We start from the raw sequence: 15,156 nt of genomic DNA, 5'->3' as shown, positions 1-15,156 counted from the left end.
TGATGTTCAGGTGTATATCAGTATGTAGTGTCTCTACTTTAAAGAGTCCTCTCCTGCTGATGTTCAGGTGTATATCAGTATGTAGAGTCTCTACTTTAAAGAGTCCTCTCCTGCTGATGATCAGGTGTATATCAGTATGTAGAGTCTCTACTTTAAAGAGTCCTCTCCTGCTGATGTTCAGGTGTATATCAGTATGTAGAGTCTCTACTTTAAAGAGTCCTCTCCTGCTGATGTTCAGGTGTATATCAGTATGTAGAGTCTCTACTTTAAAGAGTCCTCTCCTGCTGATGTTCAGGTGTATATCAGTATGTAGAGTCTCTACTTTAAAGAGTCCTCTCCTGCTGATGTTCAGGTGTATATCAGTATGTAGGTCTCTTCTTTAAAGAGTCCTCTCCTGCTGATGTTCAGGTGTATATCAGTATGTAGAGTCTCTACTTTAAAGAGTCCTCTCCTGCTGATGTTCAGGTGTATATCAGTATGTAGTGTCTCTACTTTAAAGAGTCCTCTCCTGCTGATGTTCAGGTGTATATCAGTATGTAGCGTCTCTACTTTAAAGAGTCCTCTCCTGCTGATGTTCAGGTGTATATCAGTATGTAGTGTCTCTACTTTAAAGAGTCCTCTCCTGCTGATGTTCAGGTGTATATCAGTATGTAGAGTCTCTACTTTAAAGAGTCCTCTCCTGCTGATGTTCAGGTGTATATCAGTATGTAGAGTCTCTACTTTAAAGAGTCCTCTCCTGCTGATGATCAGGTGTATATCAGTATGTAGCATCTCTACTTTAAAGAGTCCTCTCCTGCTGATGTTCAGGTGTATATCAGTATGTAGAGTCTCTACTTTAAAGAGTCCTCTCCTGCTGATGTTCAGGTGTATATCAGTATGTAGAGTCTCTACTTTAAAGAGTCCTCTCCTGCTGATGTTCAGGTGTATATCAGTATGTAGTGTCTCTACTTTAAAGAGTCCTCTCCTGCTGATGTTCAGGTGTATATCAGTATGTAGTGTCTCTACTTTAAAGAGTCCTCTCCTGCTGATGTTCAGGTGTATATCAGTATGTAGAGTCTCTACTTTAAAGAGTCCTCTCCTGCTGATGTTCAGGTGTATCTCATTATGTAGCGTCTCTACTTTAAAGAGTCCTCTCCTGCTGTATAGTGTATAATGGTCCCCACAAAGGTATAAATACCAAACCACATTCCACACACCGAGGGTATATTGTTAATAAGAGATGCAGTCGGGCTGTTTTATTATTCCTCTTAAAAGAGATTTACTGAGGCAGAGAGAGAGAGAACTACAGATAGAATAACAGAGTTATCTCTTTTATTTTACTGTCCTCGAGTGTATGTGTCTGCCATGTTTACTCAGCGACGTTCGTTCTATCGGAGCTCCCTTAATTAGACAATAAAAACATTACAACTCAATTAAGAGATAAAGTAAAAACAGAGGAAACATGAAAGCGGTGATGTGAATAAAGAGGAAAACTCGTCTGAAGAATAAATAAAAGGACAGAAAAACCAATCAGCAGCGTCAGAGGGAGTGAAACACAAGTGCTTTTATAGTCCTTGTTTTCTGCAGAGATCTTCCTGACAGAAGCGTCTCTGATTTCAGACTAAATGTGGAAGGAATAATCAACAATGTAGACTTCGTTAAATGCAATGACTCTGAGTTGCACGACCTGTGTATTTTCTGTTTGATTTTGAGGTCTTCCTCCCCTGTCCTCATGTCTGTATTTGCTTCCTGTCGGATCACCTGGTTGTCTTCACCTGGTGCCTCTGTGTCTCCCCTCCCCAGATGTGTCTTGTCTTGTTGATTGGTCTTGTATGTTTTTAAGCTCTGGTTTTCTGTGTGTGTTTGTAAGCTTGTCTGTATGAGTTATATCAAGTGAATAACGATCATTTTTTAGTTTAAAATATCGTCCGTCTGTGCTGCTCGTCCTGACAGACAAACACAAAGGGCATCAGGCGAACAGAATCAGATACTCGGAGAACAAAGAACACAGACATGAGACAGGGGGTGAACGCTTCAAATTAAAACTGAAAATAAACAGACCGTGACATCAAGCTCCTCTTGGAGTTGTGAAGACAGTCCTCAAAGGGTTATGGCGAAAAATCCCTTAAGACTCATTTCCATTTATTTACTTTGGTTGTAAAGTAAAAAATCAGGCCCTTCTGTAAGTCTTTAATTCAAAACCTTTCCTTAATCTGAGACGAACACGCCCTTTCATCAAAACAAATCCCAATTAGCCCGATAGCATAACTTGTAAAATGATAATTCTCTTGATTGCAACATCAGCAAAAATAATCGCAGTTTGTTTGCTTTCTTTTCTCAAAATGTTGCCGCCCTAGTCATGAAATCCCATTCTTTTAATATTATTAATAATATATGTTAGAATAAACAACAAGCACCTGTTTATTGTTCTACCAGTGTCAACAAGCGATGGAAATGATAAAAATCAATTACAAGTCGCAGCTCTGCACAGAAGCTCTACGTCTGTTTGAAGCTCAGTGAATTTATGATTGTTGTCTGACCTTTAATATCAGTAACGTAAAACAACACACACTCACACACACACCAGCTTGACCCTGTTTGGACAAATTAAAGTCATAAATTGCGTTTCCATTAACGTCCTATTGACTGCTGTTAGTTTATTTCCGCCGCAGGAGACGAGGAAGAGGAAATAAAGAGAAATAGACGAATGAAAGGACGGAGAGTTTTGTGAATATTCATCCTTCAATGTAATGACGATAAACCTCACCTCCATAAATCACTGTCCCACACACACACACACACACACACACACACACACACACACACACACACACACACACACACACACACACACACACACACACACACACACACACACACACACACACACACACTGCAGTCTAATTTAAAGAGTGTTATCAAAGCAGCAGACAGGCTGTTGATCCACCGACCTTTGCCAACGAGAAAAAACTGTCTCACTCTCTCTGTAACTTTCTTACACACACACACACACACACACACACACACACACACACACACACACACACACACACACACACACACACACACACACACACACACACACACACACACACACACACACACACACACACACACACACACTAACTTCCATTCTCTCCTGTTGCAGAGTTGTGATAATGACGCCGTCTCACCTCCTCATCTTCCTCGTTACATTTTCTCACATTGACATGAAATGCTCCTTCAGTTATTGCTTTGCCTCCTCTTCCTCTCATCTTCTTCTATCTTTCTATAGGCTACTGTACTTTTTACCACCTCATGATCAGTTTCTACTTACTTTATTCCTTACTTTCCCTCTTTGACTAGAAAGTTGAGGTTAGCAACTAACTTAGAATGAACAGCACCAATTCTGCTATTTTGGTTGCATTTTACTCAGAAATCGGAGGTTAGCAGTTAGCCATGCCCGCTAACCTTTACACTGATTCCCATTATACTCTATTTTTGGCTCCATTTATACATTATATATCATAATTGAACATCCAGCGAGCCACTCAGCTCTCAGTGCTGTGTTTGTGCTGCATTATGCATGTTTACCTTCTTCTGAAGCGAGGGTCTGAAGCAGAGAGGTTTACTATTTATGCAGCGCTGACATTTCCCTTCATTTATAGAAAGGAGGGAGGCTAGGTAGCTAACGTTAGCTTTCATATTATTGGCAAATAACATAAAAAGACTGGTTGAACTTGAAGTTATTTATTAAATCCTGCAACATGTAGAATTCACTGTAAAGGAACGTGGTGACATGATTTCAATAATGTAAGCTAACTGTGTGCTAACGGTGCAAAAAGTGCTACATTCTGGATCAGTTTGGGACATTTTGTCTGGCTTTCTCTTACAGATCAGTATTTCATTTCCTATTTACATGTTTATACTTCTTGTGTCCTTGCAGGAAAAGTCACAAAGGACCTCCTTTTTGACGGAGAGCTTTGAGAAACTCGTTAAAAAGAGACGAGAGGAAGAAGAAGGTCAGGTGGATTCATTGTGAAGGCGCCCCGAGGACTATTACTCTTACAAGTGTGATTTCAGCGCCACGAAAAAAGATAGGCTTTTTGTTTAGAGATATCGCCTCCGCTTGAAAGCCTCTTAGATTTATATGCATTGCATGTCTTGACGGTGAGAGCCCAGTGTGTCTTTACAGAGTTTTTATCTTATTCTGTACACAAGTGACGGCAGCAAAGACGTGTTTTTAGAGCAATTTTTAACGTTGTTTTTGTACTCAAAAAGAAATCTGATTCTGTTGCAGCTCCTTTAATTTCATCTGGTTTATGGGGATTTGTGGAATCGCTGTCGGGCAAAACAACCCATACAAAAGTGTGTGTGTGTGTGTGTGTGTGTGTGTGTGTGTGTGTGTGTGTGTGTGTGTGTGTGTGTGTGTGTGTGTGTGTGTGTGTGTGTGTGTGTGTGTGTGTCTTCAAGATTTCATATTCACAGTGTAGAGAAGATTTACATGACAGAACGACAGAGAACAGAAAGAGAAAGAAAGAGGGAGTCTCCTCAGAGCAGAACTGACACCAATCTGTCAGACATCACACACACACACACACACACACACACACACACACACACACACACACACACACACACACACACACACACACACACACACACACACACACACACACACACACACACACACACACACACACACACACACACACACACTTATATGAAGATAAAAGGAGGAGGAGAACGAGAGAAATGGAGACAGTCTGTCAATCCCAAGACAAATGGTGTGAGTTGTGTTTTACTGCAATACTTACATTAAAATAAGTTCATTGACAAAGCACTGACGGCAGAGTCAGTCTGTCTCATAACCTTAAGGAGTCATATGATCACGTTGTTAAAATAAGTCAGTAAAACAAATAAGATTGATATTAAAAGCACTCCTGATAAGAGCAGAGGTGATAGTCCATTAATCCTCCGATATACATCCCTTTCTTGGGTCCAGAGAAGAGTTCAAAGCAATTTCATTACCGCACAGAAATAAGACGCACGTATATGGAAGAACACAACCAAATAAAGGAGTGTTATCTGTAGATTTAAGGTAAATGAGGTTGAATGCAAAGGAAAGTTATGTGTGTGTTTGTTGAGTCTGATCTTCCACTGGTGTTTTATTTGCATGCTTCCTCTGTTGGTTTGACGGGAACAAAGCGTGTCTCCTCTCAGCTGCATCACAGGGGGTCTGAAAATGGAGGCCTTTCATCCCCTGGCTTCCATTTACCTCTTCTCTGTCTTCCACTGAACATTTCATTACAACCAGTAAAACCAGTCTCTACTGGGACATGTCTCCATGCTTTAATGTTCAGAAAGCTCTTAATTTTTCTCATACTGCCTGTGCTGCAGCACCTCTTTTCACCCTCTGTCTGAAACCAGAGCCCAGTCTGCTCTGATTGGTTAGCTGGCCGGCTCTGTGTGATCGATCAACCTGCTTAGAGATGTCCCGCCCCTTTAGCCTATCATGTACAATGTGTTGGAGTGCTAGCAATAGGAGCGCGAGTGTTCTGTAGATGATGTCACCATGTTTCGGAACTTTGGGATTTTAGCCTCTGCAGACCGTTTACCTGGCACTAAAAACACATATAACTCACTACAAGAGAGGGGAGCACCCTTAAGCCTCTAGTGTTGTCCTCAGATTGGCAATAAAACACGTTAGACTCCAACAGTTCGTCTCTTTCATGTGTCTTTCTGTCCTCGGCATGAAAGGTTAAAGATTAGACGTTTCTAAGGCTGCGTCTTAAAGCCTGACAGACGACACCGAGGGCTCAGAAGACATCGGGGTTTCTGCTGCGAGGATACGAGATGATTGACGGACGGCCAACGCAGACAGACGGGTCTTTTCACGGATTCAAAGTGTCATCAGACCTTCCTGTGCTGGAGGAGTGATGCAACAAGCCGAAATAGCATTAAACACACACACACACACACACACACACACACACACACACAGCACAGCCACACACACACACACACACACCACACACACACACACCACACACCACACGCATACTGTATGTGCATGAATTCAGTTAAAGTGAAACCTTTAACCTGTGAAACACACACGCACACGCACACACACACCACACACACACACACACACACACACACACACACACACACACACACACACACACACACACAACACACACACCACACACACACACACACACACACACACACACACACACACACACACACACACACACACACACACACACACACACACACACACAGGAAAGGTAGGAAGAGGAGCAACATGAAGCAGTTTCTCTCTGCAGGTTTTCTTTGACTCTGTTATCCTGTCATATCTTCAGTTTGATGAATGGCGTCTGTTTGAGTGAGACATGTGAAGAAGCTCCTCCGTGTCCCACGCAACATCAGGACTGCGTACGGTGGAAATGTTTTACACTAACTGGAATAAAACTCAGGTTTTGTGACACAAAAGCTATTTTTACCTCGAGAAAATGCACCTCTTCTCTGCTATAAATGTCTTTTCTGTAACAAAGGATGCTTAAGTTCTCAAGTATTCCAACTCCTCTTGCAGCCAGAGATGAAGTCTTTTATATTTTACTTAAAGGAATATTTAATGATCATTAGTATCTCATTGAAACACCACTATGGAGAACGTTTTTACCCCCAGATTTTACAAAGTTATTAAAACATCCATTTACAAATTCTTACACAACTCAATAACCCAAGTCTCATCAGCAGGTTCCCTTCAGAGCCTTAAAGAGCGCTGTGATAATGGATGAAGAGGAGTCCTCCTGCCCTCCAGCTTCCTCCTGATTCATCGTTCATGAAGCCCAGTGTGAGACATCAGTCCAGCTCTCTGCAGGCGACAGGAAATAAAACGTCCGGTGGATTCACACGACCTTCAGAAGGACTGCAGCGTGGGGGGGGGGGGTTCTGTCCGTACAGCTGACAGCACCACGGGGGCAGCGGGATTATCAATAACCAACGAAGAAGAAGATCCAGGAGGCACACACACACACACACACACACACACACACACACACACACACACACACACACACACACACACACACACACACACACACACACACACACACACACACACACACACACACACACACACACACACACACTTGATGCAGTTTTTTAGGAAAAAGTTTGAAAAAATAATCTGACATTTTTAAAAGTCGACATTTAAAAACAAGTCAGATCTTTTAGGAAAACAACTGATACTTTTTTAAAATTCTAAATTAAGCCCCGCCCACTCTCTGATGAAATTCCTGCATCAGAGCAAAGCAGAAAATATAATATAATAATAATATAATATAATATAATATAATATAATAATATAATAATATAATATAATAATATAATATAATATAATATAATAATATAATATAATATAATATAATATAATATATTATAATATAATATAATATAATATAATATAATATAATAATGGTTGTCATGTCTTAAAGATGCTGAGTCATATATTGCACCTCAAACAGGGAGTCTTACACTATTAGAATTCATACTTTTTTGTCATACTACACTATATTATTACACACACACCTCAAACCCTGTCTCATACCCTATAATAATGTACGGTATTATAATCTTTTGTTTTGTTGCTTTGACTCTTCCACTATATCACCATTCCCATACATTAATCATGGTGCTCTTGCCTATTTTTATCCCATTCCTATTTTAGTTTTTGCACTTCTTACTCTTTTATTTCTGTCCTTGTGCTACACTGACGCTCCATAAAGGGAATTAAGAAACCCCTAATGTATCTCGTGTTATCTGAATAGAACATGGCACACTTGTGTGACGTGTTTTCATTTTTAATGAAAGTGGGTTTAAAATTCAAGATTTCACCCAAAACATTTTGGGAGCTCATAACACTGATGCAGTCACGGTTTGTAGAGCAGAGAGGGGAACAGACGTGAAAATCTGGAGGCTTGATCCGATCTTTGTAGCAGAATATAAATGATGTGTAACTTTCAAACATCACGTCTAAGTGCTGCAGATACAGGGCTCTCACTTTCACTGTAGCAGAGTATTCCTACACTCTGGTTCTTCTACTTTTACTCGAGTACAAGTTGTAGCTTTGCAGCAGTGGAGCATAGAATAGAATCGGATGAAACCCTCTTTAGTGTCACATGCATGCACACAGCAGAGCACACACAGTGAAATTGGTCCTCTGCATTTAACCCAAAACAACTAGTACTAGGAGCAGTGGGCAGCTATCGTGCAGCGCCCGGGGAGCAATGGGGAGGGGGGATTGGAGGTGTCCGGTGCCTTGCTCAAGGGCACCACAGCAGGGCCTGAGAGGTGAACTGGGACCTCTCCAAGTAGCAGTCCACTTTCCATATTTCAAGTCTGTTCGGGGACTTGAACCGGCGACCCTACGATTCCCAGTCCAAGCCCCTACTGACTGAGCCACTGCTGGACTTAGTTATTACTCCACTAGTTGTCAAAAAAGTGACGCCCATGACAACACTTCTTCCACTGCTGCAGAAAACAAGGAGCACCATTTACCCTCTTGCTCAGAAATATCCGTTACATGTGTAATTGTAACTGAGAAAACATCCAGGACAGAAATGTACACTAATCGTCCTCCGTGTGTGTGTGTGTGGATGTAAATACACACACACGCCTCCTCCTGTCATTGAATATTAATGGTTAAGCAGTGTTGGCGTTTTTACACGTTCTCCTTTTCATTTCCTCGCTGTTTTCTACGTGCTGTCTATTTGTCGTCCATGAAAATAAATGATATTTGAATTTAAATTAGAGAGAGTCTGACAGACAGGAAACGTGACGCTGTGATTTCCCTGCAGGCTGTTTTTACATTTAACTGTGTTCAACCCACAACGTTCACACAACATACATTATTCATTGCATCCACAAACTGTGTGTGTGTGTGTGTGTGTGTGTGTGTGTGTGTGTGTGTGTGTGTGTGTGTGTGTGTGTGTGTGTGTGTGTGTGTGTGTGTGTGTGTGTGTGTGTGTGGATTTTGAACTAATATGTCATTTATACTGCTGGCTGTTAGCGGTGCTCTTACTGTCCGATCCATTCTTCTCTAAAGTGCAGATTTAAAAACAGCAGTGGATATAAAGCACACCTAAACCACAGAAGCAGTAAAACATTATCCTCTAAAGGCGAGAAACGTGCCACTATTGATGTGTTTCTGCAGCTTTATTTCATCCTCTAGGTAAGCAGTTATAATATTATGAGCACATAAATGCTACAGACATGCAGTATTTAGAGTAAGGTGAGGAAAATGCATCGTGGCGTAGCACTTAAAATAAGAAATACACGGTGCATGTGAAATATTTAGACATTTTCTGTAAGAATATACTGTAAAAGTGTTTAAATGTTAATGTGTTTGGTAGTGAAGTCCTGCTGGGAGCTCATGGAAGCTGCACATTAAGATAAACATCTACTTTGCTTGTAATAAAATCATAAATGACATACTCAAATAACAATTAAGTCATAAAGCCGGCACAATAGAGACTGTGGAGAGAGTAATGTTCAGACGGCAGGTCGCTTATTAAACACTGCAGCCGTTAAATAGTAAATATAAAACTGTTTCTGTTACTTAGAATGAAAACTACAGTAGATGATTTGCTTTGTAGGATTATAGTGACAATGACTCGTGTGTTCACGGAGACACTAAACAACCCAAAAGGAACAACAAATACAAAAAAGTGTGGAAACATGACCATACAGACACAAAACCTCAACATGACAACAAGGAGATGAGAAAAACAGGTATTATGACGACAGAGACAAAAGAATTATCCACAAAGAATCAAAGAATAAATATACAGACACAGAAGAAACACAAACTGCCTGTAAGGAGACTCAAAGTCCTCAGAGACCCTCAGACTTGGACTCTGAAGACACTCAAATGGACACGAAAAGACTAATGAGACACTCAAATTGATCAGAAATCGATCAGAAATGACTGAGATTTATTCTTGCCCAACATCCAAACGCTGGGTGCAGAGTATCCGTGGTGTTTACAGCTGGGACATCTGTTATGTCTCCTCAAATCTGTTAGTTATGTTTATTTATTATGTCTGTCATTTCATGTTTAATCTACTCTTTATGTCATACCAAGTGAGGTGTTCATGTACTCACGTCATGTCATGTCTAGTCAAGCCCCTGTGTTTCATGTTGTGTCTCGTTTTCCATTTCCTGTGTTATTTTGTACTTACCTTGTTTCTCATTGCAGGCCCTGTTACTTTCTGTCTGTGTGTTTTCCCGCCATTGTCAGCGTCTGCCCCGCCCCTGATTGTTGTCACCTGTTGCCCTCATGTTTCTGCCTCCCCTCCCCAGCTGTGGCTTGTGTTGTGATTAGTGTCTTTGTATTTAGTCCTGCTTTCCCTTGTGTTCTCGGTCAGTTCGTTATCGTCTTTCATGTGTTCAAGTCAAGTGTTTTTCATGCCCTGGACTTTACCTAACTTTGGATTTTTGTAAAACAGCTTTGGAATAAAGCTCGCCTTGTGTTTGTACCCATACCTGCCTCCCTTTTTGCTGCACTTGGGCCCTATTTCCCCAAACCCTGACAACATCACATTAAGGGCAGTCAGAAAGCCCCCCCTGTCACGCTTCCACAGTAAGGTCTAAACCCAACTCGAGTCGTGTTCTCCGCTGCGTCTCTTTTCTCTTTAAACGCCGTAAAAAACGTCTGAATCTTTTCCGCTCTGAGGCAGAAAACTCTGTGTCTGTTTTTGTGTCAGAGGCAGATTTTGTTTTTTGTTTTTTATGAAACCGCTCAGAGAATTGACCACAGCTGTCACACTGCCGAAATCCTGTATGTGTGTGTGTGTGTGTGTGTGTGTGTGTGTGTGTGTGTGTGTGTGTGTGTGTGTGTGTGTGTGTGTGTGTGTGTGTGTGTGTGTGTGTGTGTGTGTGTGTGTGTGTGTGTGTGTGTGTGTGTGTGTGAGTGCGTGTGCGCTCCAGTGGCTTTCTTAAGGTGTAACTGAGTCTCGTATTGCCGCCGACACCGAAACCTTTTTAAACTGTCAGCCCCAATATCTGGTCTTTACATGAGCCACTGGAGAGTGTGTGTGTGTGTGTGTTTACCGACCGTATTCTCTGTGACAGTACAACAGCACTGTAAATGGACTTTAAATGTTATATGACCTTCGTGACCTTAAACTCTCTTTCTTTTTTATCTAGCACACACACACACACACACACACACACACACACACACACACACACACACACACACACACACACACACACACACATATATATATATATATATATATATATACACACACACACACACACACACACACACACACACATATATATATATACACACACACACACACACACACATATATATACACACACAGAACTCTCCGCAGTGTGACAGCTGTGGTCGTGACCTCAGATGCACAGAGCCTCAAAGCAACTTAAAACTCCTGCAGAGACGTGCGGGGGAAAAAAACAAGAGACAAGCAAAGAAAAAATAACTTCTCTAAAGTTTCACTGAAACACAGATCTGCCCGGCAACAGGTTTCTGGGCGTATGATTGGACGATCCCGTTTGTTTGCCACAGAGATTATTTTCTAATCCATTTGGCTTTTTGTAGAGGGGAGCAGGGAGATGCTGCCTCCATCTTTATTTCACCTTCTGTCAGCCAGGGTTAGGGTTGAATCACATGTTGTTCTCTAACCTTAGCCCAGTACAAAGCACCCTTAGCTACCAAATGCTGCCGAGTTTAGATCATATTGGTGCCTTTTCACACCATAAATAAATGGTATTCTGATCTTCGTGACTCACAATAAGTGTGTGTTCAGCCTCTGAGTTAAAAAGCATGAGCCTGTCTTTCCTCTCCTGTCTCTCAGCGGGTCGGAGAGCAGTTAAACTACAGCGATCCGGAAACATGAAAGGATGTAAAAATGTCAGCTTCAATAACCAAGAATCAAAGGCCTCCGGACAGAGAACAGGAGCACTCCCAGGCCTGAGTGCTTCCTCCTGACACCTACATGAGAACCAGAGGGTGTCGGCCATTAAATATTAAAGCTCTTTATTACACTCTCTACTTTTCAGAGTTTTTTTCATCATTATATTTGATTCAGAGCGCCGAGCATCTGTCCCTAAAAAAGATTGTTTAAGGACTCCTGCAGTCTCGGAAGTTCTTCTATAATCTTCTAAACATCTGAGTAGATAAATGTCCTCAGCATGGGGTCTCACTGGCAATTATATAACAGGAAATAGATCTATATTCTAACTTCACTCCACAAATGTGTGGCTCCGTCGATCCCTTCCTACCTACCAATCTACATCCCTTCACTTATGAAGAAGATGAAGAAGAAGATTCAACTTTATTGTCATTGCACAGAGTACAAGTACTAGGACAACGAAATGCGGTCTCTGCATTTGACCCATCCTAGTGTTAGGAGCAGTGGGCTGCCATTATGTACGGCGCCCGGGGAGCAGTGTAGGTAACCAGTGTCTTGCTCAGGGACACCACGGTGGCACTTGGTCTTTCGGGGACTTGAACTGGTGACCTTCCAGTTCCCAGGCCAAGCCCCTATGGACTTCGCCACCACCGACCCTTTCATCCCTTACATCCCTTTATCCTCACCCACACTCCTTCATCCCTCCTACCCCTCATCCCTTTATCCTTCCACCCATAAACCACTACATTTCACCCACCCTTCCTCCATCCATCAAACCTTTTCATCCCTCCTCACCCATATCCCTCCACCCATCAACCCATACATCCCTTCACCCTTCCCATCAGTCAACCCTTCATCCACACCCCTACACCTACATCCCTCCACCCATCAACCCCTAGATCCCTCCTACCCCTAATCCCTCATCCCTACACCATCAACCCCTAGATCCATCCTACCCCTCATCCCTTCATCCTCACCCTTATCCCTTCATCCCTACATCCCATGAACTGCTTCATCCATACCCCTCATCCCTTCACCCTTCCCATCCGTTATCCCTTCATCCTACCCCTTATTCATTATACCTTCATCCATCTATCCCTCCCACCCATCAACTCCTACATCCATCCTACCCCTCATCCCTTTATCCTTCCTCCCGTTGATCCCTTCGTCCTTAAATTTCTTTATACTTCCACACATCAATCCCTTATCCTCTCATCCCTACTACCCTCTATCCTTCCACATATTCATCCTCATCCTACCCCTTAATTCGTTCATCCCTACATCATTTAATCCCTCCTATCATTGACCACTTCATCCCTTCATCCCTCCACCGCCTACATCCTACTCCTACATCCCCACATCTGTCCATCGTGCCTCCATCCATCGACCCCTTTATCCATTAAATTATTTATCCCTTCCCCCCATTATCCCTTTTTCCTAACCAACACCCTTTCATCCCTTCATCCCTCCCCCTGCTCATCCCTTCCTATTTAACTTGTTCACTCCTAGCTGCCAGGGGATGTTACCGTACGCCGCTGCAGGATATCGATGTGCACGGAAACAGTGAAAGAATAAAGTTTGGTGCATTTAAATCCAGTCGATAATCTGACGTTGCGCTCACTTCTGCTTCCTCTTTTGTTTCATTAATTCTGCCTCTGTACCTCTTTATACTTCCTGCTGCCATTTCCCTCTGGTGTGTGTGTGTGTGTGTGTGTGTGTGTGTGTGTGTGTGTGTGTGTGTGTGTGTGTGTGTGGAAACAGCATGGTTGTGCTTCAAAGCCCATTTTGAGTCAATGGGTGTGTCATGACGGATTTTTATCAACCCCCTGTGGTGAAACGACATTCTCCAAGTGTGTGCATCAGTCTTTTCTGTACTGTGTGTGTGTGTGTGTGTGTGTGTGTGTGTGTGTGTGTGTGTGTGTGTGTGTGTGTGTGTGTGTGTGTGTGTGTGTGTGTGTGTGTGTGTGTGTGTGTGTGCAGTAGCTGACTCAGTATGTCAGGGTAGATCCCTAAAGCTTAGCTGTCATATTTTTTTTGTCTTCCCCTCCTCTGTTTCTTACTGTAAGTCTGTTTTTTGTTTTCTGCAGTTGCAGGGACTATGTCATCATAAACTTCTGGACAGGTTTACAGCACTGCCACATAAAGTGCTGGATCCTTTTTCTTACCATGCACAAAAAGAGACATAATGAGCTAGATACTCCTAAATGATGTCATCTAGAAAACAAACTTGACTTTGATCCATGCTGCTAGCAAATCATTACACTTATAGTCAAATGATTGAACATCAAAGCACGGAAACATGAACAAAAAGAGATGCTACATACACCTGAACATCTGCAGGAGAGGACTCTTTAAAGTAGAGACACTACATACTGATATACACCTGAACATCTGCAGGAGAGGACTCTTTAAAGTAGAGACACTACATACTGATATACACCTGAACATCAGCAGGAGAGGACTCTTTAAAGTAGAGACTCTACATACTGATATACACCTGAACATCAGCAGGAGAGGACTCTTTAAAGTAGAGACACTACATACTGATATACACCTGAACATCAGCAGGAGAGGACTCTTTAAAGTAGAGACTCTACATACTGATATACACCAGAACATCAGCAGGAGAGGACTCTTTAAAGTAGAGACACTACATACTGATATACACCTGAACATCAGCAGGAGAGGACTCTTTAAAGTAGAGACACTACATACTGATATACACCTGAACATCAGCAGGAGAGGACTCTTTAAAGTAGAGACTCTACATACTGATATACAGCTGAACATCAGCAGGAGAGGACTCTTTAAAGTAGAGACACTACATACTGATATACACCTGAACATCAGCAGGAGAGGACTCTTTAAAGTAGAGACTCTACATACTGATATACACCTGAACATCAGCAGGAGAGGACTCTTTAAAGTAGAGATTCTACATACTGATATACACCTGAACATCAGCAGGAGAGGACTCTTTAAAGTAGAGACACTACATACTGATATACACCTGAACATCAGCAGGAGAGGACTCTTTAAAGTAGAGACACTACATACTGATATACACCTGAACATCAGCAGGAGAGGACTCTTTAAAGTAGAGACTCTACATACTGATATACACCTGAACATCAGCAGGAGAGGACTCTTTAAAGTAGAGACACTACATACTGATATACACCTGAACATCAGCAGGAGAGGACTCTTTAAAGTAGAGACACTACATACCCTGTCAGCAACCGCC

Source organism: Eleginops maclovinus, chromosome 17 (genome assembly GCF_036324505.1).
Source record: "Eleginops maclovinus isolate JMC-PN-2008 ecotype Puerto Natales chromosome 17, JC_Emac_rtc_rv5, whole genome shotgun sequence".
Classification (NCBI taxonomy): Eukaryota; Metazoa; Chordata; class Actinopteri; order Perciformes; family Eleginopidae; genus Eleginops; species Eleginops maclovinus.
The sequence above is the reverse complement of the archived record's forward strand: the minus strand, read 5'-3'. Positions refer to the sequence as shown.